The sequence below is a fragment of the Balaenoptera acutorostrata genome, chromosome 4 (assembly GCF_949987535.1).
Source record: "Balaenoptera acutorostrata chromosome 4, mBalAcu1.1, whole genome shotgun sequence".
Lineage (NCBI taxonomy): Eukaryota > Metazoa > Chordata > Mammalia > Artiodactyla > Balaenopteridae > Balaenoptera > Balaenoptera acutorostrata.
Window position 1 is genome coordinate 47,082,674 of NC_080067.1, and position 27,224 is coordinate 47,109,897.

The following is a 27,224-nucleotide window of genomic DNA, read 5'->3' on the forward strand; positions in this document are numbered from 1 at the left end:
GGTAACCAACCTCAAGAAAGAAAGGTCTTTGAAGCAACGTCTGTGTTGTTCCCCCAGTACTTGGCACACAGTGGCTGCTCAATTAAAATCTGTTAACTAAATGAATGAGAATTCTAATGCTCCATAATAACTCCTTTATAACAGGGAGGTTTTTGACTTATTTCTAATTTGATTCAAATGCTTCTCCTCTAAGCCTGACATAAATGTTCCCTTTTGACTTACAAAAAAAAAAATCAAGTCCTTGCTCCCTTTTAAGCCATTTTCTAAAAGTTCTATTTCAGGAGATCTGCCACACCCATTATATTTTACTAGAACAATGTGTCCTCAGGTATCTTTTAAGCCAGGTGCCCTGAGGAGAGATTCTAGGACGGTCTGGGAAAGCAGAGGCTCTCTGGTTGCTTTTCTCCTTTTTTCCAGTTGATCTGTGGGGTTCCATGCTCTGTTATGTAGTTCTGAAAGATTTGTTCCCCTTTCACCTTTCCAGAGTGTCCTGGAAATTTTTCTTTCCCTCAAACTCTCCCCTACCCTCTTCACTCTTTCAAAAGGTGTTAGCTTTGGGAAAGCGGTCCTTAATTATTTACCACACAATCCTCTGGCAGACTACAAGAATCCAGGGCAAAGCAAGAGAGAAAGGCCACAAGAAAACTGAAAGCCCAAGCTAATGATTTCCCTTAACAAGAGTTTTTGTTGTCATAAGGCGGTGTTTTATTTAGGTTGTAGTTCTTTAGAAAAGACATGAAGTTATGTCTTCCTTGTGCTTGCTTGGAATGTTGGGGCTAATGTAATATTTTCTTTGGTGCAACAGCAGTAAATCCAAGGTAGTAAAACAATGCTGACGGGAAGGGGAAACCAAAGCTCCTCGGGGGAGAAGTTAACTTGGAGCAGGTAATCCTTATGGCCCATCCATACGTGACCTTTATATTATCTAATTACATAATTTTACTTCCTAGCCTGATGCCACAGTTTAAAATTGTACCTCGTTCCCTACCCTGCTTAATTTTTCTCCAGAGCCCTTATCTCCTGCTCATACACTGTATAATTCACTTAAAAATTATGTATTTATATGACAGCCCCTCTAGAATTTGAGCTCCTGAAGGGTAGGAATTTTTGTCTGTTTTGTTTATTACTCATCCAGGGCCTAGAATTGTCCTGGTGCAGGGTAGATGCACAACAAATATGTTGAATTAAAGAATTATTAATCCCAATCAAAACAATATTAATAAGCAATAACTATGATCAGGTTTTTCCTACATGTACTTAATTTAGAGACAACTGGTTGGACATTTAAAATTATTTTTTAGAAATCTGACAAAATATGGCAATAGGATCTCTACAAAAGCTTTGATGGTCAAAAACTGCGTGAAACCCATTTTCATCAGCATGGTATGCTCTTCTAAACTTGTGCATGGAAGGATAAGCTTGGCCTGGTGAGAATGGAAAATCTTGAGGTTTCCTGATGCAGGTAGACTTACTTGAATCCCTAAAGCTAAGGGTATACTTTGGCTCAGTGTACTCATAACTGTTCCTGGCAACAAGTTCAGGTGTTGCTTATACCCCCATGAAACTCAGACTCACTAATATTATATTCCCATTTCTGGACAAAGCATTATCATCCAATTCCACACTTCTTTACAGGATCAGGTAGCTTATGGGAACACAAAATATAGAAGATGAATAGAGGAGAATATTAATTATTTGGGAGCTTCTATATTTGAGATTATTATAATCACTGGAGATGCTTCCCGACAGTGACACATCAGGGTGCTCTGAGTACTACAGTGGCCGCTCCAGCTCTTCCTTTACCCCCAAGACTTCTACTTCCGGGCCAATCTAGTGCAAGTGAAACCGGGTTAGGCTGAGTGGCAGACAAGTACACTTTTGGCTGAGATTCAGGTACCCTCCCTCTCTCACCCACTGTGGCCTCTCTCAACAACTGGCCTAAAGAACTGATAAAGAGCTAGACTTATCTAGAAACAGGAGGAACAGCTGGCCTCACTGAGCTTGGATTAATATAATGAGTGGATGAGTCCAAAAAGTTAGGGCATTGCAAACAAATTCTCTATAGGACTGCATTAATGACATTTGACATTTCTAAACAGAGAAAAGCTTGGGCAGGTGTGTAAACATATGCAAATCATATAATATGTATCCCCTGTGTCACTCAATTATTTCATCTATCTCATGTGGCCCTTAGGAAAGATCTTCACATAAACTATTGGTCTGGTGGTACATGAAGATTCATGAACTCCAAGTTCTAAACCCACATGTTCTTTTAATAGCTTGGATAATTTATTAAAAACAGCTTTATTGAGATATAATTCAAACACCATACAATTCACCCAAAGCACACAATTCAGTGGTTTTTAGTATACTCAAAGTTATGCAACCATTACTAATCAATTTTAGACCATTTTTGTTACCCCCAAAAGACGCCTTGTACCCTTTAGCAGTGACTCCCTATTCCTGCTCATTGCCACTCCCATCCCCTCCAGCCATATGCAACCACTAATCTACTTTCTGTCTCTATAGGTTTGCCTATTGTGGATATGTTATATAAATGGAATCATACAATATATAGTCTTTCACTTAGCATAATCTTTTCGATGTTCATCCATGCCATAGTACATATCAGTACTTTATTCCTTTTTATTGCTGAATAATATTCCATCGTTCCATTCCATATCTCATTTTATCTATCCATTCATCAGTCAATGGATGCTTGGGTTATCTTCACTTTTTGGCTATTATGAGTAATGCTTCAGTGAACATTTGTGCACAAGTTCTTACAGGGACCTAGATTTTCAATTCTCTTGGATAATACCTAGGAGTGGAATTATATGGGTTATATGGCTGGGTTATATGGTAACTCTATGTTCAACTTTTTGAGGAACTACCAACTTATCTTCCACAGCAACTCACCCATTTTACATTCCCACTAGCAATATATGCTGGTTCTAATTTCTCCACCTCCTCTCCAACAACTATTATTTTCTTTCTTTTTGATTATAGTCATTTTGGTTGGTGTGAAGTGGTATCTTGTGTTTTTGATATTCATTTCCCTAATGACTAAATGATAGTAAGAACCTCTTCGGTGATTGGCCATTTGTACCTCTTCTTTAGAGAAATGTCTAAAATCCCTTGCCCATTTTTAAATGGGTTATTTGTCTTTTAGTTGTTGAGTTTTTCCTCTTTTGTGTTAAGAATGAGGGATGGTTGGAAGGAGAGCCTCAGATCTTTCACATGCTCTTGCCTAAGGTAGAGCTTCTGCAACACTGGTGGTGGATGAGATGCTCGTGGCCTGCTTTCCCAGGGATATACCATAGCCCTATGCTGGGATCTAGGCTGAGAGGGAGTCCTGTGTTCTTGGCTGTACCCCCCACCTCAGAGTGGAGCACCATCACATCCAGGTGGAGTTGGCAGGGAAGTGAGTTGTGGTTCAAAATCCAAACTCTTGCTGTTCTTATGGAAATTTAGTGGATTGTCTTGAACAAATTTTTCTTCATTTGTTGTATTTCCTCAGGACAATTTCTAGAGACTAAATAGTTGTTTACCTACAATTTTCAATAGTAATTTTAAAGTTATAGTATTGTTGTTTTGCTAAGGGGTGGGTTCACAGAGGTCCTCACACCACCATTCTGGAAGTTGAGTCCCATTTGGATAATTTTTAATGAAGATTTTACATCTTGTATACTTGGTGGTGAAATAGTTTATACTGATATAGTAGGTATAGAATTACAAAAGACAGTTTTTTACAAAAGTATTTGCAAATTTACAAACAGTGGATTAAGAAAACCAGTTGAAGTTGAGAATTGGTTGACTTTCAACTTCATAGCCACTAAATTTCTAGAATGCCCATGCATTTGGTTTGACAAACCACTGTTAATTTATTGTTATTAAATAGTTGTATAGAAATCTTTGGGTAATGAGGGTGACAGTACATTTCACATGTTTGTTGTCGCTCTAGTAATCTATGTGCAAAACCGTCACAGCCATTGAAACAGTCATCAAAATGATGCCTGTTTTAAAAAGCATAGGAATAATTTAGATGTGAAAATCAAATTTTTCAAACCTCATTAGTTTTATGCACTAATCTAAAAAATTCACTAGCAAAACCGATCATGTATTTCTTAACGTTTGTTTAATTCAAAAGAACTACCGGGCCACAAGGTCTTGTAGAAAAACAATTTTCCCAACTTCCCTGGTGCATTTATTTGTAGTTTTAAGGCTAAGATTTACATTTAACAATTCTTCAAATTCTTTATTTGATCAAGGGCTGGGTTCATATGTTCATTGCCAACCAGTTGAATGTCATTTTAGTTGAAACAGATCTAGAATCTTTGGTCTTATCTAAACCCTTCTTTATTATACCACATCCCCACCCCCATGTCAAAGTTATCTATATGTACCTTTCTACTTGGGTTTAGAAGTCTAGTTACTTATAAATGAACACAATCATCTTTAAGAAAATACATCCTGCTTAATAATCATGAAAAAATGTTAAAAAGTATTCCTTGTTGGAAACTCTTCACTTTTTGGTCAGTTGACTTGTGTGTATTATTGCCTCAAGTAGCTTATGGGCAAAAAAGTATTGTATAAGAGCATGAAACAAGGTAAAGATGCGTATTTAAGAATGAAATCAAGAACCTCCCAATGACATTTCTCTGAATAGTTATTACTGAACTATACAAAGATAAATAATGAAAGTAATTAACAAAGTAATTTTCTCTTCTTTTGGCTGGGAAAGTTTTAATAATAAAGTTTGGCTTCTGTTGAGTGAAACATCTTAGTTTCTAACATAGTTAAAGGCAAATGGAAAAGCCCATTCAATTCTTAAAATTTTTAATGCAGTTAAATAATAAGCTGATACATTGCATTATGGCTTGGTATTATTTTTTCCTTATAAAGACAGGAATTCTATCCTTCTAAAGCTACTTTGCAGTTCAAGCAGATATTTGGAAGATGCTTACCTCCCAGTTGGGTGTATCTCCTGCGGCTTAGGTGAGCACCAATGCTTTGGCTCCTCCCCAACTGCTGCGAGCTTCCCACTGCGCTGGGCACCTCGAGGCTCCAAGAGTTAGGTGTTCGGCCCCGCCCTCTGCACTATTGCTAAAACTCCAATTCTGCCAGACTGATTCCGGTGATTAATTATTGACAAAAGGAAAACACTCCCAGGCAAACTTGTGTCCAACCGCACTGCTCCCAACGACTCCGTCCAGAAGAGAATGCCGGCTGCACCACTCCCCTCCCCCCTTGCTCTATGGTCCCAACTTCCCACACGCTGCCACTCTCAGTCCTGGGCGACCAGGCTCGTCCTCGGAGGAATGCAGCCCAGCGACTTCTACATTTTTAAATTTGGTTTCCTGTAGCTCGTTAGCACTTCTCCGGGGACCAGCCTCTCAGGAGGGGGTGCTTTCCGGATGCAGGGGAAGCCTGGGCTCTGAGAGCAACGGAGGAGGCTAAGGCGTCGCTGTCACCTCCGGCTGCTGCAGTAAAACCCCGAGTCGCGGCGAGGATGGGGAAGAGGGGGTGGGGAGGCGCCCTCCCCCTCGCTCGGATCGGAGCCCCGACACTACCGGAGGGGCACGTACTTCGGTGGTAGTGGTGGGAGCGGGCAGATAAACAGGAGGCGAAGGTGGGAGCCTTGCGGCTTTAGCCTAAGCCAACGTTAACCCGCCTAGGGAAAGCCTGCGCCCAGCATCCATCGATCTGCAGACTTCGGCAAGGGGGTGAAGCCGGGCGGATGCTGAGGACTGCGGTCTGAAACTCAGCGGCAGGCTGCGAAGTGAGCCCAGGGCTCCGGGCCGGGGCGGCAGTCGGCCCAGCAGGCATCCCGCCGCATTCGTCTGTCAAAAACAGAAGAAAGCAAACCCTTTTAGCTTTGGCAGTTAATTTTGGTGCCTTTGAACGTGCAAAACGCCTCTCCCCGCCCCACTCCCTCCATCCAGCATCTTCCCTCCTCCCCGTTGGCTGGGCGGTTAATCGTTGAAAGGCTGGACCCCCTCGGGGAAGCAGATGGAAGGATCGTGCCCAGCGAACTTGTGTGTGCTCACTCACAAGTGAAGAGAATTTGGGCCCGGACTGCGGCAGGAAGGCAAATTGGGGAGAGAGGGCTGGGAGGTTCGTTGCCTACACTCGCGGCGCAGGCTGCCGCGGCTCCCGGACCGGCGACCCCAGCGCTCACGCTCGGCGCTCAATTATCTTCCCGCGGAGGCGCGGGACCGCGAAGAGCATCTTCCCTGAAAACCAACATCCAGAACACCATCGATTCCTTTTCTACCGAGGACATAGTGCTTAGATTGAACGCCGCGGCTGCTTGCTGAGAGCGCAGAGGACCTTGAGGCTCCCAGCCCCGATATCTGTGTAGCCGAGACTCTGCCCAAGACCTAGTGGGGTCCGGGGCGAAAGAGTCTTTTGATTAATGACCATTCGGGCAACATCTGCCCGTCAGCCCCCATCGCCTAAGGAGGACACGTTGCACACGTTCGGCCTCATTGTGCTGAAGCGCGAATTTTAGCTGCGGGCAGGTTTCAGCTCACTTCACAACGCGCTTCCAGCAGGTTCGAAGCAGGTTCCAACCCGCCGGTGCAACGAAGAGAGAGACTGGGTGGGGGTTACTGCAAGCCGGAGGAGGTGTCCCCAAAGGAAGCCGAAGGTGGTTGGGGCCAGGGAAGGGAACCAATGGAAACTCAGCACCTTGCAGCATCTGTGTTGGCCGTTTTACATCTTTATCTTTTCTGTATCTTTTATCTAAATAGTAGCAACCTCTGCTAATATTTTTTATTTACCACTTTATGTTGTTCACATTCCTTATCTTCTGGCTTCTCCTGACAAACCTTGTCATGTTGGCAGCACAAGTATGACCACCCCCATTGGGAGATGAGGAAATAGAAACCCTGAAGAGTGACTTGTTCAGGTCTCGAAGCCCCTGTTGCGGTGGGATCAATACTATTTACACTGGTTTTTAGGTCTCATTATTCATTATCTAGTTTTCTTATCAGATTGTGACATGCCTCCCCCCCCCCATACTCCCCATGATTGTACATTTGTGGAAGTATAGAAATAGGTCTCTTCCTGCCCAAAGTTTGTGAAATGGCTATGAGACCTTGCAATTATTTGAACTGTAGGTGGGGAGAAACTGGAATAGCTTGCAGAAGCATCTAGCCCATTAAAAATAATCTTAAATGACATATGTAATATAACCACACACAGATACACCTTTATGTATAACTTTGCACCCCCAAATGGAGAATAGGTGTTTTTTTTTTTTAATTATTATTACAAACAGAACATTCTCAAAACTTAACTAGATCATGGGCTTCCCTGGTGGCGCAGTGGTTGAGAGTCTGCCTGCCAATGCAGGGGACACGGATTCGAGCCCTCGTCTGGGAAGATCCCACATGCCGCGGAGCAACTAGGCCCGTGAGCCACAATTACTGAGCCTGCGTGTCTGGAGCCTGTACTCTGCAACAAGAGAGGCCGCGATAGTGAGAGGCCCACGCACCGCGATGAAGAGTGGCCCCCGCTTACCACAGCTAGAGAAAGCCCCCGCACAGAAACGAAGACCCAACAGAGCCATAAATAAATAAATAAATAAATAAATAAATAAATAAATAAAAATTAAAAAAAAAAACTTAACTAGATCACAAAATAAAGATTGACACTTTTTTTTTTAGATGGACACATTTTAAGTGGCAGAAATCATACACAGCTCATTTCCCCCTGATTGACATAGCACAGTTGGAAATTTAAGAATACTTTAAACGTAGGTTAAAGGGAAGTACAAATGGGAAACTACAAACTTTTTAGAAACAGAAGAAAAACAAAAATCCTACATAAAATTGGAAGAGTATAGAAAAGCCATACAACGTTCAATGTATTTATTGCAAAGCAATGTACAAACCAAGAAGCTTAGAAGAAATTACAAAAAATTGTGTTAACTCATGTTAAAAATAAAAGCAGAAATTAATGAAATAGGAAAATAAAAAACAAGGAGAATTGATCAATGAAATAAAAAACTTATTTATTGAAAAGATCAAGAAAAAATCAAGAAACAAAGGTACAAGCAACATTAGAAAAGAAAGGTGGTATAGGGGGTTCCCTGGTGGCGCAGTGGTTGAGAATCTGCCTGCCAATGCAGGGGACACGGGTTCAAACCCTGGTCTGGGAAGATCCCACATGCCGCGGAGCGACTAGGCCCGTGAGCCACAATTGCTGAGCCTGCACATCTGGAGCCTGTGCTCCGCAGCAAGAGAGGCCGCGATAGTGAGAGGCCCGCGCACCGTGATGAAGAGTGGCCCCCACTTGCCGCAACTAGAGAAAGCCCTCGCACAGAAAACGAAGACCCAACACAGCCATAAATAAATAAATAAATAAAATTAAAAAAAAAAAAGCAAATAATTAAAAAAAAAAGGTGGTATATAGCCACAGATGAGTTGGATATTCAAAACAAAACAAAACAAAAAAAAGATAATGTTTTTTGCCCACAGAGAGGATCCTCCCTTTGTGCTGATAACTAGAAATAGTAAGATAACAAATGGTTAAGACATACCACAGCTTATGGAAAGGGGAATAAGATTTGAAGAAGCAGGCAAAATTGTTTAGAATGTAAGAATGTAAGAATATAAAGTGATTCTAATTGTATCAGCTGAACATTTGGAACCAGGCCTTTCATCATCATTATCATAAAGCAGCTGTTGAATAACTAAAGGACACATGCTTGCTGGAGTAGAAAACTTTATAAAGTAAGAAAAGTTAAAAGTAATAAAAGACTATATGCTCTCAAGGTAACCTGGGAGGTTTGAGGACAGATATTACAGGGAAGGGAATAGGATCACTTTGTAAAAGCTGTATTTATGACCCAGAAAGTTTGTTTGGAATGTCTCTGGAGTTCAGAACACCAGGAAGGAGAAAGGACATGATGTGAGAATCCACTGAAAATGACCAGCCTGAAAATGGTCTTACCTCCAGGGGACCAAAATTAATAGCCTGAAATGTGAGTTTTCTCAAGCTCCAAACCTGCCCAGGGTGGCATGGTAGAAAGAGTATGTACTTTGGGGCAAAGTCTGGTTCTACTAACATCTTTTCTACTAAGAAACTGTAGTCTGAGACAACTTGTCTATTATTTCTATACCTTAGTTTTCTCATCTATGAAGTGGAAATAATATTGCCTTCGTGGGGTTCTTCTGAAAAATTAAAAGAGCCACTGTTTACAAAGTAACTGTATAGTCCTCTATCTCACCCGCTCCCTACTCCTCCCCTCCCTCCCCCGATTCCTCCTTCTCTAAACACCATCTTTCAGGATCTTCTCTTCTGTCCATTGACATTTCTCCTATTTTGTCAGTAGGACTCTACCTTCCTTCCCTTCCTTTCAGCGACCCAGCTACCTCTTCCATGACTTTTTAGCAATTAGGAATCCAAACATCATGACTGAGTACCTTTGGAATGCTTTGGAGAGACACCCCTGAATCTAAAAATACTCAGCCCCTCTCTTATAAAGTGAATGGCAAAAGCAGGATTGCCCTTCCTCCCTCCCTTCCCCCTCCCTCCCTCCCTCCCTCTCTTCCTTCCTTCCTTCCATCCTTCCTTCCTTCCTTCCTTCTTTCCTAATTCATATATTTTTTGAGTTCCTATGTGGCTGTGTTCTAGCAGAACGAGTGTCATTGCTCCAAATCACTGATTATAATTTAACAGAGATGCAATGCTTAGGCTGAAGTCTTTAATGGAAAGACCCTAACATTTAACCATTCTTACTTTTAATATTAGAATAAAGATCATAATAGTAATGAGAGTCAGTAGTTTATTCTAAAAATTGGAAAAGCAGTATTTCATTAAGGAACTAATTGTCCCATTAATCATTAACAAACATATGAGATGTATCATAATAGTCACAATTCTCGATGTTAAAAGCTGTTCTTAGCAATAAAGAGACCCCAAGAGAACAACACAGAAATTCCCAGAGCAGCAGTAAGACCAGTTTAACAAAGATTTTCTGAAGAATTTATTCTAAAGCAGCCTCAAACACTGCCTTTTTCATACAATGTCCAAAGTGCATCTACATCTATTTGGACAAGACAGAGAAGACAATGGAAGATCAGAGGAATCAAGAGAAAAGAATAAGGCTCCAACTAACTACATCAGCAATATCTCCCTTTATGTATTAACTCTTATTCTCTTCTATTGATCTTATTATCAGGAGGGGGAAAAGAAAGAAAAGCAGTAACAGATGTGAGTATTTAAAAGCAAGAACAGAAATTTGAAGCAAATTTTATTTACTTCTTTCTGCTTTGCTTTCACTACGTGCAGATTAACACTTCCTTATTTTTTTTTTAAACCTTGTTAGATTAGCACTACTTATTTTTATGATGGCGTGACAAAAAAAATGTTGCCTTTCATTTCAGTAAACAATGTTGCCCTCCATAAGCCACTGGAGCTGCCCCACTGATGCGCCCTGAGGGGAATTCAGGATGGAGAAAAACAGGATGCTGGCTCTAGATAATTAAGATGCATATTAAAGAAATAATGTCAGTGAGCCCAGACTTCTGCATCTTCCTGTACATAGAAAAGCACTAGGACCATTAACTTGAGAAGTCTGGGGGTTTTTTGTCTTTTTTTTTTTTTTTTTTGATTAGCAGTAACCTTTTGATGTTCTACTACTTGTTTTTTCCCAGCAAAAACTCCTATATATCCTGGCTCCTCACTTACCTCTTTGGAACATTTCTTCAGAGCTATCTGAGAGGTTGTCTACCCAGGCTATAGTCCTCAGTACAGTCACTGAATAAAACATAACCTGCAAATTTTAGGTTGTGTGTTTCTTGTTTTTTTTTCCTGTTGACAGTGGCATAAAATGTTATTATTCTCCCAGAGTAGAACTCTTCATAACACTCAATAGATTTGTAAAGATATTTGAAAAGATTGTCATATGTTCATGAAACTTACATATTTTAGTCTTTGCTGAGTCACCAACTAGCTATGTACCTTTGGCTAAGTTCCTTTAGTAATTATTTATTTATTTATTTTTAAATTTTTTTCAGAATAAGTGGATAATTCTGTTTTCCTGTAAAATGGAAAACATTTTTTTCCCCTCCTGGCTATGTTGTTATAAAGATGCACCAGATATCCTTCATTATCCTATCAGTTCTTTTGTTTCAGTTTCCCTCTATCAACATAGAATTTTATTTTCTTCCTTAATTAGGCCTGTTAGGTTAGAAACAAATAAACAAACAAAGTAGGAAAGTTGTATGGCTGGGGTCTTTGAGCTGTCTGCCAAACTTCAAAAGAAGAAGAATAATGACAATAATGACTATCATTTATTGAACTACAACCACCAAGGTTTTCCATAATCATCTCTTTTTCTTGCTACAAGTTTGCAAGGTAGGAGCTTTTATTTTATTTTTATAGACAGTAAACCAAGAATCAGAGAGGTGGTAACTTTTTTTAGGTGACACTTAACCTGCTGTATTGTGCAGGTTAAGAGAATAGATGTTGGAGCCAAACCTCCCATATTTAAATCCCAACGTGACCACTTCCGTGAATGAGGAGAGCTAACTTAAATCTCTCTAAAGCCTCAGTTTCCTCATCTGCCATAAAGGATAATAACCATGTTGAATTAGTTATGTTAATATGCAAAAAGCATGTAGAAGAGAAAATGTCCCATAAGTGTTCACTACTATTGTCTGGAGAGTTCAATGAGATTATAATTCATGTAAATCAGTTCAGTGTCTGGCCCTTAGATAATGCTTAATACGACAATTTCACTTTAAAAATATTTTATTTTTATAACATATATAGTTTTAAACTAGTCTGTCAGGGATATGATTAGTCCCTCCCTCCTTCCCTTTACCCCTCCCTTCCCCCACGATTCTTCCTCCCTGTCTTCTCCTCGTCCTCCCTTTTTGTGCCAATAACTATGACTCACTCAACTGTATTGTCTATGAACTATTTTTTTTTTTCAGAGAGACCCATTGTTTACCCTAATGTTTCAGACCAACATAAAACATACTTTAATTCAGTAGCACATATTCAGGAACAGAACTCTTTACTTCCCCCATCTTTTTAAAAGACTTTTGCTAAAACAGTAGTTGATAAAAAATAAGAATGTTCAGGTTTAGAAAGTAGAAATTAGCTTAAAGATGAAAACTTCCTATTTTTGAGAAAGATTGATGGATTAAATATAATAACGAGAACTCTCAATATCTGAGATATGGATTGGTCTAAAGTGGTTGTATTAGCCGGGGTTCTCCAGGAAATAGAACCAATTATCTATCTATCTATCTATTTATCTATCTACATATCTATTGAGATATTTATTATAAGAAATTGGCTCAAATCTAAGGTTGGCAAGCTGGAGACCCAGGAGAGGTGATGGTGTAAATTCCAGTCCAAAAGATGGCAGGCTTGAGACTCCAAAAGAGTTAAATTTTAGTTCAAGTCTGAAGGCAGGAAAAGATCAACCTGCAGCTCAAGCTGTCAGGTAGGAGGAGTTTTACCTCTTACTCAGACTCTTTGTTCTATTGGGTCTTCAACTGATTGGATGAGCCTTCAAAAGAATCCACTATAGGGAGGGCAATCTGCTTTACTCAGTCTATAGATTCTAAGGTTAATCTCACCCTGAAACACCCTCACTCATAGACACACTCATAATAATGTTTGAACAAATTTCTGGGCATCCCATGGCGAAGCCAAGTTGATACATAAAATTGATCGTCACAGTGGCCAAAAATTTTGATTGACCCAACCATTTTGCTTTGGATTTTGACATGTGACTGCATCTCTCCCAGAACAAACTTACTTCACCCTTCCTTTGCTAAGGGATTTATTGCTTCTTTTAAGGCTTTTGATTTGACTTCTTTTCTTATCCTTAATCAGTTTGAATAAGACTCTTCAGCTATAATGAATAGCTATGTAATGAGAAAGGGAGGACTCCGGCCCCATCATTGCCTGCCGCCATTGAGTGAGTTGTCTCCCATCTTCAACAAAACTGCTTTCTCTGACTCAAATCATAGCTGCTCTAATGTTGTGACATTTTTCTGTGGAGAATTTGGCGTTCATTGTGAAGTTATTTTTAATTACTGTGAAATTAAATTTTGGGGCCAGGATTGTATTGGGGATAAAGAGAACAAATGCAGAGTGAAAATAAGACAAGAAAATGCAGATTTCAAGAGTAAACAACAGGAAAAGAAGCTTATGGAAACACAGTGGCAACTGGAAATGAAGCCGTGGTCCTTTTTGGGTCATCTGTCCCAGTCTCTAATATCTAATCTAGTGACCTGTATTTGAAATTTGTATGACAGCTTTATGCGAGGCATCAGGAGAATTTGGTGAAGCATCTCACAAACCATGTATTAATCAACCAAGAAATTTTTCCCAGCAGGACTAGACTTTTAAATATCAGGCAGACACAGCATGCCATTACCTGTGTAAATTAAAACAGAATCTCACCATAACTAGCCACCAAAAGTTTACATTGACCACTTCATCTTTTTATTTTTTAAATGGCTGTCATTTTCTTCTACCTATTATTTTTTTAAAAAACAGCATTATTGAGATATAATTCACATACATTTAATTCACTCATTTATAAGATGCAGTTCAGTGGTTTTTAGTGTGTTCACAGAGTTGTGCAACCATCATCACTACCTAATTCCAGAATATTTTCATTACCCCAAGAAGAAATTTCATATTTATTAGCAGGCATGTCCCATTTCCTCACCCCCACCTCCAGCCCTAGGCAACTACTACTCAGCTTTCTGTCTCTATAGGTTTGCCTATTCTGGACATTTCATATAAGTGGAATCATACAATATGTGGTCTTTTGTGAATGGTTACTTTTATTTGGCATAACATTTTTAAGGTTCACTCATGTTGTAGCATTGTTACTGAGTCTAAGCTCATACTGCTCGCGGCACGACAGGCTAATACTTGAGAGACGAGTTGCTAGGGCAAGGAATAACGTTTTTTTTTTTTTTTTTTAATTTTATTTATTTATTTATTTTTGGGTGTGTTGGGTCTTCGTTTCTGTGCGAGGGCTTTCTCTAGTTGCGGCAAGCGGGGGCCACTCTTCATCGCGATGCGCGGGCCTCTCACTATCGCGGCCTCTCTTGTTGCGGAGCACAGGCTCCAGACGCGCAGGCTCAGTAGTTGTGGCTCACGGGCCCAGTTGCTCCGCGGCATGTGGGATCTTCCCAGACCAGGGCTCGAACCCGCGTCCCCTGCATTGGCAGGCAGATTCTCAACCACTGCGCCACCAGGGAAGCCCGGAATAACGGTTTTATTCGGAAAGCCAGCTAACCAAGAAGATGGTGGGCTTGTGCCCCAAAGAACCATATTGCCTGAGTTAGAATTCAGGCTCCTTTTATACTAAAAGGGGAGGGAGTAAAGTCAAACACTTCCTGGTTCCCATCAGCCTCCAAAGGGGATGTGTTCATTTCTCCCTCCCTGCAGTCATTCACAGCTGGATCTGGTCAGGATGTTTCCTGTGAGCTAAACAAAGGTATTTTAGCTTAATGCTCATTACGGAGGGAGCAGGGTTCCCAGCGATGGACCAGTATGTATAATTTAAGCTTATAGGCAACATCCCTATTAACTTGTAATAGAATACAAAAGGTTCTTCCCTATTACAGCATGTATCAGTTATCCATTCATTTTTATTGCTGAATAATATTCTATTGTGTGACTATACCACATTTTATTTATCCATTCATCATTTGATGGGCATTTGAGTTGTTTCTACTTTTGAGGTATTGTGAACGTTTTTGTACACATTTTTTGGTGGATGTATGTTTTTACTTCTCTTTTGTATAAACCTAGGAGTGGAATGACTGGGTCATAACTCTGTTTAACTTTTTGAAGTACTGCAAAGCTATTTTCTAAGGTGGGTGCACAGTTTTACATTCCCACCAGTAATGTATGAGGGTTCCAATTTTTTTCACATCCTGGCCAACACTTGTTATTGTTTGTCTTTGTGATTTTAGCCATTCCGGTGGGTGTGAAGTGGCATCTTATTGTGGTTTTGATTTGCATTTCCTTAACGAATCATGATACTAAGCAGTTTTTCATAAATTTATTCATTATTTGACATCTTTAGGCAAATGTATATTCAATTTTTTGCCCATCTTTTAAATTTGTTTATTTAATTGTATCTTTTTATTGTTGAGTTGGATATAACTCCTTTGTCTGTATATAATTTGAAAACATTTTCTCCCATTCAGTGGGTTGTCTTTTCACTTTCTTTTTTCTTATTTTATTTTATTTATTTTAATATCTTTATTGGAGTGTAATTGCTTTACAATGTTGTGTTAGTTTCTGCTGTATAACAAAGTGAATCAGCTATATGTATACATATCTCCCCATATCCCCTCCCTCTTGCGTCTCCCTCCCACCCTCCCTATCCCACCCCTCTAGGTGGTCACAAAGCACCTTCACTTTCTTAATGGTGTTCTTTGAAGCATGAAAGTTTTTTTTAATAATTTGATGAAGTCTAATTTATCTTTTTTTCTTTGATCTCTTGTTCTTTTGGTGTTGTATGTAAGAAACCATTGCTAACCCAAGGTCATGAATATTTACTCTTTATGTTTTCTTCTGGGATTTTTAGAATTTTAGATTTTACATTTAGGTGTATGATCCATTTTGAATTAATTTTTGGGCATGGTGTGAGGTAGGTATCCAAATTCATTCTTTTGCATGTGGATATCAAGTTGTCCCAGCACCGTTTGTTGAAAAGACTGTCTTTTCCCCATTGAATTGTCTTAGCACCCTTGCCAAAATCAACTGACCATTTGTATGGACTGAATCTTTGTGTCCCCCAACATTCATAATGTGAAATCTAATCCCTAGTGTGATGGTATTTGGAATTAGGGACTTTGGGAGGTGATTAGGGCAAGAGGTAGTACCCTCATGAATGGGATTAGTGCCCTTATAAAAAGAGACCAGAGAGCTAGGTAGCTGTTTTTTCACTCTGTGAGAACACAGTAAGAAGTCAGCAGTCTGCAATCTGGAAGAGGGCCCTTTTAAGAACTCAACCATAGTAATACCCTGATCTTGGAAGTCAGCCTCCAGAACAGTGAGAAATAAATTTCTCTTGTTTATAGGCCACCTAGTTTATGATATTTTTGTTATAGCAGCCCAAACTGACAACATAAATGTAAGGGATTATTTTTTTTTTTTTCCTTTGTAATTCTATCAACTTTATTTTGTGCATTTAAAAATATTATTCTGAGTTAGTTTCATAGCTTTTACTGGATGGCATGGGTCCATGGGTCTATGGCACCAAAAAAGGTTCAGAACTCTTGGTAGTCTATAAATGGCTCCTGATAGAGAAACTTAAGATTGTTTCACAGGATGGCCAAACCTCCTGGCCTGTGGTAAAGTCAAAGCGAGAAAATCCTAGGCTGTGGAAAATCCTAACAAATCACCAATATGGGTCAGGAGAAATCTGAAAGGAACAATTTAAGTAGTGGTTCTTTTGCTTCTTCAACTTGCATTATGCAACTTCAGGGTTGGGCTGGATGTCAGGGAGACAGGAACATCCAGACACAATGAGCAAACTCAGACTCAGATGATGCAGCAACACACAGGAGTTTCAGATTCTCCACATACTGTTACTCTATGCAGTAATGTAACACTCCACAGGTCGTGATCAGGTGTCTTTGCAGACATGACAGAATGCTAAATCTGCTGGTGTTGGGGGGTCTCCTGCAGAGGCGAGTGGTGGCTCTGTTTCACCGTGGGGATAAGGACACTGGCAGCAGAGGTCCTGGGAAGTTCTCCTTGGCGTGAGCCCTCCCAGAGTCTGCCATTAACCCCACCAAAGAGCACGGGTAGGCTCCAGTGTTGGGTTGCCTCCAGGGATTATTACTGTACACTCAATTCTATTCCTTTGATCAATATATATAGCCTTATGCAATATCATACTGTTTTGATTACTGTAGGTTTACTGTAAAAGGTTTTAAAATTGGGAACTATTGGTTTTCCTGTTTTGTTCTTCTCTTTTAAGATTGTTTTGACTATTCTGGATCCCTTGCATTTTCATATGAATTTTAGAAGCAGATTGTCAATTTCTGTGAAAAAGGCAGCTAAAATTTTGATAGGGATTTTATATCCCTTTCTACAGATTGAGTCTATATGTCAATTTGGGGAGTAAGCCATCTTAACAATATTAAGACTTCTGATCCATGAACATGAGCTGTCTTTCCATTTATTTAGATCTTCTTTAATTTTTTCCAACAGTGTCTTGTAATGTTCAGTGTACACGTCTTGCACTTCTTTTATTAAACTCTTATTCTAAACCCCAAATATGAATAAAGCTTAGTAATGTCCAGGAATTATGTATTGGTTAACCCAGCATCCTTCCTACCTGGCTTAGTGTCTTGCATTATGGCTGTCCATCCCTGTGCTTATTGAAGTAAATTGAGAAAATACATTTTATACTTATAGAAAGTTCACAGTATTTTTCCTTTTTATTATAGCATCCCATTAAGAAAACAGAACAAGTATAACCCCATTTAATAAGAAAGTTAACTGATGGACATATTAAGGCCAAGGAGGTTAATTGGCATGGCCAAAGATACTCGGTCCATGTCAAATATAAAATTAAAGCACAATTCAACATTTTCCTCTAGTATTGTATTAATTCTGAAAGCTTTTAGACCAAGAAGCATATTGAGAAGTTCAGGGGAAAATGGGGGATAGCACTAAGTGATTTTTATTGAATTACATTAAAAATGTACATTGTCATATCATCCAGCTCCTTTAGGACTAAAATAAGGTTTCACTCTGGGGTGTATTTCTTTCTTGAACTTTTAATTTTATTTATTTATTTATTTATTTATTTATTTATTTATTTATTTATTTATGGCTGTGTTGGGTCTTCGTTTCTGTGCGAGGGCTTTCTCTAGTTGCGGCAAGTGGGGGCCACTCTTCATCGCGGTGCGCGGGCCTCTCACTATCGCGGCCTCTCCTGTTGCGGAGCACAGGCTCCAGACGCGCAGGCTCAGTAATTGTGGCTCACGGGCCTAGTCGCTCCGCAGCATGTGGGATCTTCCCAAACCAAGGCTCGAACCCGTGTCCCCTGCATTGGCAGGCAGATTCTCAACCACTGCACCACCAGGGAAGCCCTTGAACTTTTAAATTAGCGAAGTGTTTGCAAAAAGTCTTACAGTTATTTTCATGCCACATTTCAGTGACTCACTGATGTGAGTATACAAAAACCTTGACTTAATGAAAGTTAAAGTCTAACTACCACAGATGGAGTTAAAGATGTGTCAAACCTTGTAGACTCTCTCTTCTGCTTACATTTCAAAGGTACAGATCTCTTTTACGAGTTGACACCTCCTAGAATGGTCTCTGATTCGGGCTTTAGAATTGAGCATCCAGTTAAGTGTATAGTTGAGCATCTGATAAAGAAGCTTGTGATGGGATGAAACAGGTATTAAATTACTGTGATTGAAATGAGAGCGGTGTATGGGTATCTAGCATTTATTGGGAACACCTACCAACCAGGAAGACATTGTCAAGGTCAGGCAAATGGACCAAGAGAAGGGTACTAGCCTTGGCTACATGTTACTGATGTCACAACTCTCATTAGGAAGGGGAAAAAAGGCCCACTGAGAGTTTCTTGATGATAAAAACAGGAGGTGCATTAAGAGGAATGCCTGATATCAAGAGTATCAGACATTGTGACCTAGAAGAAACCATCAAGATTGACTGATGCTTTTCAGGTCTGAACTGGATGGATAATGATGGCTGCCCGGACTCCAAATGAAGAAATTTTAATTATAAATGGTTAAAAAAGAAATGACTTTATATTCCAGGAAGTATTCCCCGAGGTAGTCAGTAAAAATAATAGGATTTTTCTTCTCTGTAGGAAAATGTAAGCAGAGGGACAGGGGGGGTTCTGAAATGGGAGTTAAACACAAAAGAACTTGTAGATGAAGATGTGAGTTGAGTTGCTCTTAACCACATACCTGTTATCTATCAATTGTTTAAGAGTGAAACCAGTGAATATAAAGGAAAGGTAAACATTTAATGAAGGCCATGAAATAGACCCTCGGCAAATGTGGATGTAACATTTTTAGTTCTGCTATGTTCAGATCATTCTAGCGGTCCATGAAATTTGCAATTTTGCTGAGCCACAAGCTTGACTTCTGAATTTGAGGTTGGAACGAAAGAGCAAGTTGCTTGTTAGGAAGTGACCTATCTAGTAAATAAGAGGTAATATTTAAAAAGTTGTTGTTTTGGTTTGTTTTAGTTTTTAATTTGCCAGCAGCTCTGGCAAAAATAGGTAGGGGGTAACATGAATATTTGCAGTAAAATATTTGAATTACTTGGGTTTTATTTCATGTTAAACTTATCTTTCATTAACATAGATAATCACATTTCTTTGGAGGAGATGGAGTGGTTCCACATTTCTATTTAGGAGTTTCTTAGAGATCACAAATGGTAGGAAGGGGAAGACTTTTGTCATGAACCTGCATTTCCATAGTAAGCATCAAAGTTTAATTCAGGAGAAAATTAAATAAAAATTGTAAGAGTTTATTTTTTTATCTTAGTTTCAAGTAAGCTCATCATTCCTTAAAAATAGAGAATCTGATTATTGATGTTGCTAAAGAAGTTGAGATACAATTTTGAGTAATAGGTTATCTAGGCATTTTCCTCATGCTGTTGTGTGAATAATGTAGAATCAATTCCAGGTTATAAGGGTGAAAGTTATTTTTACTGCAGTGGCTGTGTGCATGTCACACAATTTTGTGGAGGGTATCCTCAGAAGTCTCTTTGAGAGGTCTTTGGAAACTGCAAACCTAAACTTAAGTCCTTCTAAGACTAAGGATATTTGAGGTCCCAGGAGAGTAGAGCCAGAGTGGGGCTCATTGAATTTAGCAAGAAAGGACCTGATTTGGGGAAATAAAGCACAGAACTGTGAATTTGGACCCATGGTAGGATCTGATGGTAGCTCTGAAGCTGCAGGGAATCTTGGAGCACAGATTTTTGTTCTTTCATGTATGTAAGCAGGACAAATCTTTTCAATCAGCAATATATCAGCATTTGTGTCTTCCCATTTTGCTCTGAGGCTGCCTCTAAGTTTAGAAGCTGCAGAGGCAAGAAGATACTATCCTTTCCCCGTTTGCCCCCCTCTCTGCAGGCATTTGAGGGATAAACAAATGAAAAAATGTGAAGCCCTCCTTCTGATTTTGAAATCAATGATGACAAAGGAAGGAGCAATTAAGAGGTAGATCAAGAGCTGAAACAAAATGAGCCCTGGGGATCTATCTTTACTTTTGAAAAATATATTAAGACAAGCTATGTTTTTGCCTTTTCTGCTTCAGGTTTTCATTCTTCACACTGAAACAATATAGTGGTTTGAGTCACTGTATCTCAGTAGTGGTGCATTTTATTTGCCCCAAATCTTCTATAGTGGGATTTTTCTTTCACCATGCCTTTTATTTTTAAAGTTTTTAAATTCAGTGATGGGCTTTACAGGTATTCAAGCATTCCTAGATGCATATCCTCTTGCAGTGTGTACTCCTCCAGGTCTGCAAAAATCATGATTTTCCTGATTCAAAGATCTAAATACATGGAAAGACATCTTATTCCATGGATCAGAAGACTTAATATTATTAAGATGGCTTACTCCCCAAACTGATTTACAGATTCAATCTGTAGAAAGGGATAGCAATCCCTACTGAAATCTTAGTTGCCTTTTTCACAGAAATTGACAAGCTAATTCTAAAATTCACATGAAAATGCAAGGGATCCAGCATAGTCAAAACAATTTTAAAGAGGAAGAGCAAAATTGGAAATCCAAAACTTCCCAATTTCAAAACTTATTACAATAAAGCTACAGATAATTTAAAGGCTGTCTTTCATGGAGGCATAGAACAAGGCTTTTTTTGGTGATAGATTTCAAGAAAATTTCAAAACCTTGAAGTTTTAAACAAGACTGAAGCTCATTAAAAGAAGCTGAGGTATTCTTAAGGGAGAAGTATAAAATTTTCCAACCAACGACTGTAACACTGAAGACTTCAGTTCTATATTATGGCCACTAGAGGAGAGAAGGGGAAAGAAGGGAAACAAGGATGGGGCCGTTGAAAAGATGGGGAGAGATGCAAGCAGACAGTTCTCCACTCGAATGAAAAGAAGAATAAAAAATGGCTCATCTAGCGAGAGAGACAGGATAGAGAGTAGAGATGGGAGGGAGAATTTAGTGGCAAATGTGCTCAAGTATTACTCTGCTTTTTAACCATCTTGGTAAACAATACTGTATGGAGGATGATTTTTGACCTCCTATACCTCCTGTGAATGATGGGGTGACCATCCTAACCCTCCCTATATCCTTTAAAAATATCACTTGCAGCCCTTTTCGTTGACTTTTTTTCCCTTTTTTCATCCATGGGAAAGTAATCAACATCCTTTGAAATGCCTGTCCTCTCCAGCTATCTCAAATAGTATTCTGACTTGACTGGGAAATATTTTTCCTACTCTTATCTACTAAAGCTAATGTTTATTTTCTTCAATTCTAGTCACTTAACACATATTCAAGGCATGTGTTAGGTGTTAGAAATTTACTTTTCAACTTAGCTGTTGGATCATTTAATTTAAACACAAAATTTGCCTGATTAGCTTACTGTTGGTTTCAATAGATATTTGGATATCTAGATTACCCGGATGTCTGAAAGTTAGTGCCTGTTGATGTGCTGAATAAGATGATGCTTGTAAGAGAGCCTTTCCCATTGCCTTGCACATAGCAGGTGCTCAGTGGTTATTTGTTTTCTTCCTCAATAGTGAAATTTATAATGGAAGTTTTTTTTTTTTAAGTGGCAAAATTGCAATCTAAAGTTAAATGGGTTAACTAAGGCTTCAATTTTCTTTCTGAGTAGATTTCATGTTCATGTATACAGATAGCCTTGTTAGGATCCAGCTAAAATTAAAAATTCAAAAAATTTCACAACACTAATTTAAAGTTTCATGTTTTCATCCATGGCTTAACACACTTTAAGTTTCCTCTGACTGTTTTAAAATGTCCCTTTGGTATCTCTAGCAAGTGTTTTAGGTATAAAACACAGTCCTTTCTGATCTCAAGCCCAATCTGAGGATTGTGGGATCCTCAGCGATTGAACAAGTCATTTAGGGTTATTCTGGAAAGTTACAAACTGTTATTACAGCTATGAATACCTATGATGGTCTCATTCACTCATTAATTTATCCAATTAATATTTATTGAGAACTTATGTCCAGCTGTGCCCACTCTGGCATACAGTGGTGACAAACAGGCTGATTTCCTCCCTTCACAGAGTTTTATTTTTGTGACGTAAATTAATTGAGCAGTTTTGACTCCCTTCCAAGCCTGTTTTAGATACCATAGTTTTGAAGGATTTATTTTAAACAATAATCTTATCATTGAAGAATAGGTCAGGAAGCCAGGTAAAGTTGCTCTGAATGAGAAGTCTTGAAGATCTCTGTCTTCACCTTTTTTTTTTCCACATTTTTTCCCAAAATTTTATTTTGAAAAATTTGAAATCAGCAGACAAGTTGCAAGATTCATATAATTAATACTCATAAGCCCTTCAATTCACCAATTGTTGACATGTCTTCACCTTTTTTTTTTTTTTAATTAATTTATTTTTGGCTGCGTTGGGCCTTCGTTGCTGTGCGTGGGCTTTCTCTAGTTGTGGCGAGTAGGGGCTCCTCTTCGTTGCGGTGCACAGGCTTCTCATTGCGGTGGCTTCTCTTGTTGCAGAGCATGGGCTCTAGGCGCTCAGGCTTCAGTAGTTGTGGCACGTGGGCTCAGTAGTTGTGGTGAACGGGCTTAGTTGCTCCGCAGCACGTGGGATCTTCCCCGACTAGGGATCGAACCCATGTCCCCTGCATTGGCAGGCGGATTCTTAACCACTGCGCCACCAGGGAAGTCCATGTCTTCACCTTTTTGACGACTGTCATACTTACATCTCCTCAGGGTATTGTAGGCAAGAATCTTACAACATAGGCTGATGAGAAGTTAAATCAAACGGTTTCTAAGGCCCCTTTCAGCCTAGGATTTGGTGAATTGGTGATAAACCAGGGAAGAGGGATCTCTCCAAAATGACCCCAGAAAAACCCAGAACCCCCCTAGAATGTGCCACTTAATTCTATGTAAATGTAGTAAGCTCTAATGAGCAACTCTGGGTTATGTCTATCGCACTATTGACCCTTGCTCATCCTTTATCATTCTGAGCAAAGAAAGTCTGGAGACTAATGGAAAAGTATTATAGAGCTTTTATTGATCTCTGCTGCTCACCGTGAACTGGAGCTAGAGACTTGTTAAGCTAAATGAGCTCAACTGAGACTCTGGCTGTCAACGTTTACACAGAACCTGTGCATTAGCCTCTGGGTCTGCAGGGGTTTTCTTCTGACCAGGCATAAACATTGCACATGGAAAAATTTGACCTGGGATTTCTGGTAGTCATTAAGAAAAATAAAGTATGACCTTTTATTTTTTAGTGAAATATAGCAACTTTTGTTGTGTGTATTTCAGAAATATATATGTTTAGAATTTATTATTACAAAGTGTTTTTCTACTTTAACATTTGATAGCATTTCCTCATGGTTTGTAAGTAAAATTATAACCTCGTGCTTTGTTGAGTGGGCAGTGTTAATCTCACTTCAGTGTCCTTTGTGGTTGGAGATACTTAGGCAGAGGCTTGGGAAGGATTAATATTACAGGGCAGTGATTTTCAAAGTGTGGTCTTTAGACTGGGAGCATTAGCCTCACGTGGGGACTTGTTAGAAATTCCCCCTGCTCTGGGTGGTTCTGATACATGCTAAAATTTGAGAACCCTGTAATAGGAATATGAGCCTTAGATCAGTACTTCTGTAGGAAGAAGAAGAGGAAGGAGAGTATCAGAAGCCCCTGGGTTTCTTCTTAAGCTCACAGTCTCTCTTCCTTTGCCCCTCCTTCTACTCCCATTGTTGCACAGTGAGCTATTACTCTGAGAATCTGACACACTCTTTGGAGGCTTTGGGGTGAATCTTTGGACTAGAATGAAATTTTCTAGGAGATGGTCAATCATGATGGTGTCATGTCCTGACCTTGTGACCTTTTCAGGATTTATAAAGTTCTGTTGTCTTTGCATTTACTATAGATACACTGATAGCCCCAACTGCTACTAATGAGTTAGACAGAAATAGTAGATGTACGTTGTTTTACAATCTTGAACTTGCTTCTGGTTGCCGACCTTTCCTAGAAAAGTTGAAAATGTTCTACTCTTTTCTGAAATAAAAGCTTGAGTACTATTGTATAATGCCTTGCACTTTGGGTTTTTCACCCATTGAGAAAAGACAGTGCAATTGTTGGGCTGATCACGTGGCCTTTGAATCCAGGCTGCTTGGGCACAAATGCTGGCTCTGCTACTTGCTCCATGTGTGACCTTGGGAAAGCCCTTATCCTCCTCTTGGTCAGTTTCTTCATTTGTAAATCAAGCTGGTAATAATGTCTCCCTTTTACTAAGTTTTAAGCATTTAATGCCTTAATACATGTTAACTTCCTGACACTTGATAAATACTCAATAAACATTAGATATTACTACTATGACTATTGTGTAATGAGAAAATTACCTACAACTGAGAAGATAACTAATTAGAACAATAAGTGTGACTGGAAAATATATATAATCTGTCATGATAAAGTAAAGAAGCTATAGAGTCAGACACACACAGGTTTGATTTCTTGGTATGTGTCTTCTGGCAAGTAATTTAGTCACACCCAAGCCTGGATTTTCTTATCTCTGAAATGGAGATAATGCTTTTTGCTTTGCAGGGCTCTTGTGAGCAGAATCAAGAACATTTTGGAAGAGGCTGGTATACTCAATACAAATGGCATTATTCTTTTTATTGCTGCCTGCTTTTCTCGAGCTAAATTTTAAATAGCAACTTCCCTTTCCTATGGAAATGTAGGGAGTCTGATTTAGAGGAAATGTGTATGTGCTGTGGAATGGCCCATATGCCACTTTGCTATTAGAATATGACTCATTATTTCTAAACTTAGCGTTGCTGTATTTGTATGCTATTTGCTTTTCTCAGAAATCCCTATGTTCAGATCCAATCATAAACTTTGGATAATAGAAGAGAGTAACCTCAATTAAGTGCATTTTTTTGGAGCCACCACACGTCACTCATATGAGGTTGTCCGACCAAGCCATCACGTAAAGGGGACTAGTATTCTGGTAAAGCAACTGCGGAATTCTACATTTGTACAAAGCTCTTTTATTTACAAAGGTTTTAAAATTGTATTATGTTTTCTATTGAGGTACACTTTACATATGGTGACAGCTGTAGATCTTAAGTCTGCATTCAATCATTCTTGACGAATGCATACACTTCTCCTATCAAATGTATAGAACATTTCCATCACCCCAGGAAGTCTCCTCATGCCCCTTCTCAGTCAATTCCCCATGCAACCACTATCCTAATTTCTATCCTTATTGGTTAGCTTTTTTTGCTGGAAAACTTCATATAAATTGAATCATGCAGTCTTTTACGTCTGTCTTTTTTTTCCTGTAGTATAATGTTTTTGAGAGTCGTGTGTTGCTGCATGTGTAAATAATTTGTTCTTTTTTGTTGCTGAATAATACTCTATTGTGTGGCTATGTCTCTGTTTATCCACTTTCCTGTTGAGGAGCACCTAGGCTGCTCCCACAACTTCTTTTCGTCATCAGTGTAATGATGTTGAATAAGCAGAAGGTTCTAATATCTCCGTTTTCCTGACTAGAAAGCTGGAGCTCAGAGAAATGAGGCAATGTAAGTTCTCACTGCGGGCAAATGCTGAATCCAGGAGGAGAATCTGGTCTTCTGGTTCCAGGGCCTCTGTTTTCTTTCCATTTTCCAAGGCCAGTTTGTTTCTGGCCTTTACCTGGAGTTCTGCCCTATCTGACTCCAGGATGCTGTCTAACTCTGCCTCATCTTTGAGAAAGACTCAGAATGTCAACATTCAGGAATTCAGCCCTACTCTGAGGTAGCCCTTGGCAAAGCTTTAGTTTCTCAGGTGGAGCGAATGGATTTTTGAGGCTGGCCCAAGTGTTGAAGCAGAGCAGGGGATCTGGATGGCATTGGGTTAGATTACAGATCTTCAGATCTTTTCAGATGTTCTGAAGGTGCTCTAGGAGAGAAGCTTTGTCTTCCGGAGTGCAAAAGGGAAAAAAGGATGGGCATGGAGTAGGACAGGCCTCTGTTAAACGCCAGCTCTACCACACACACTAGCTGTGGGAGCTCAGGCAACTCCATCTGTAAAGTTTCTCCATCTGAGTCTGTTTCTCCATCTGGAAAGAAGTATTTTAATGCTTCCCTCCCGGGTCCCAGTGAGGCAGTTCGTGACATAGAACCTGCTCTTTCTGTGCTGTATTAAGCTTAAGGGAACGTTACAGTGCGCTGTTGACCTTGCTGTGGGATTTCCACGTATGGAAGAACTAATCCTCCCCTTTATCTCTGAAGACACTAATTCATAATTTATAGACTCTGAATAGAGATAAGAAGGTTTACTTGTCAATAAAGTCCTCACAGAAACAAAGCAAGGGAGGGGCACAGAGGGACACGTTTGCTTTAAGAGATCTGGGAAAATGAATACGTGTGCCATGAAGACAGTCTTTTCTTGCTCCTTCTCGAGAAGAATGCAGACGTCTTCAGGAGGAAGCCCCTTGTTCAGGACGCTGATTCGGCTGCATGAGTAAAGAAGGCCTGTAGGAAAAACAAAAGGAGAAAGCATTTTACTCTCAGGCTCCATGACCCCATTCCTGCCCTGTTATGGATTCAGCAATGTCTCTGGGTCTCCATCTCTCCACATATGACCCTTAAAAAGCACTCTGATATACACCTCAGGATTGATGTGAAATTTGATGAGTTCAGTTTTCCAATAATTTACGTGGAGGCAAAGATTTTGGTAAAAAAATTTATCTGTATACTACGTAATTTGAGCTTAAGTGTGCTGTCCGAGAAAACCTTACAAGCTATGAGAAAATTTGATATGTGATCACTTAATAGTAGGATATATTAAACTTTGGTCATAGCAAAAATTGGGAGGAGAACCTAGGGTTGGACAATTAGCTTGGTGATTAAGAGTGTCTGAGGAAATTTCAAACACTCTGTGACATACTGAACTTGTTTTCAACCAAGATTGAAAAAAGCTGGTCTCGAGTGATCCAGCGAGGCCTTGCTGCTCTGCAGGGCACCCTTGTTTCCCAGCGCTTACCTTTGTTTCCCTTCAT

At 39.5% G+C, this 27,224-nt stretch overlaps 1 pseudogene; it reads right to left on the reverse strand.

Moving 5' to 3' along the window:
- Positions 1–5,569: 5,569 nt before the first annotated feature.
- LOC103007503 (uncharacterized) lies at positions 5,570–27,224 on the reverse strand (annotated as a pseudogene).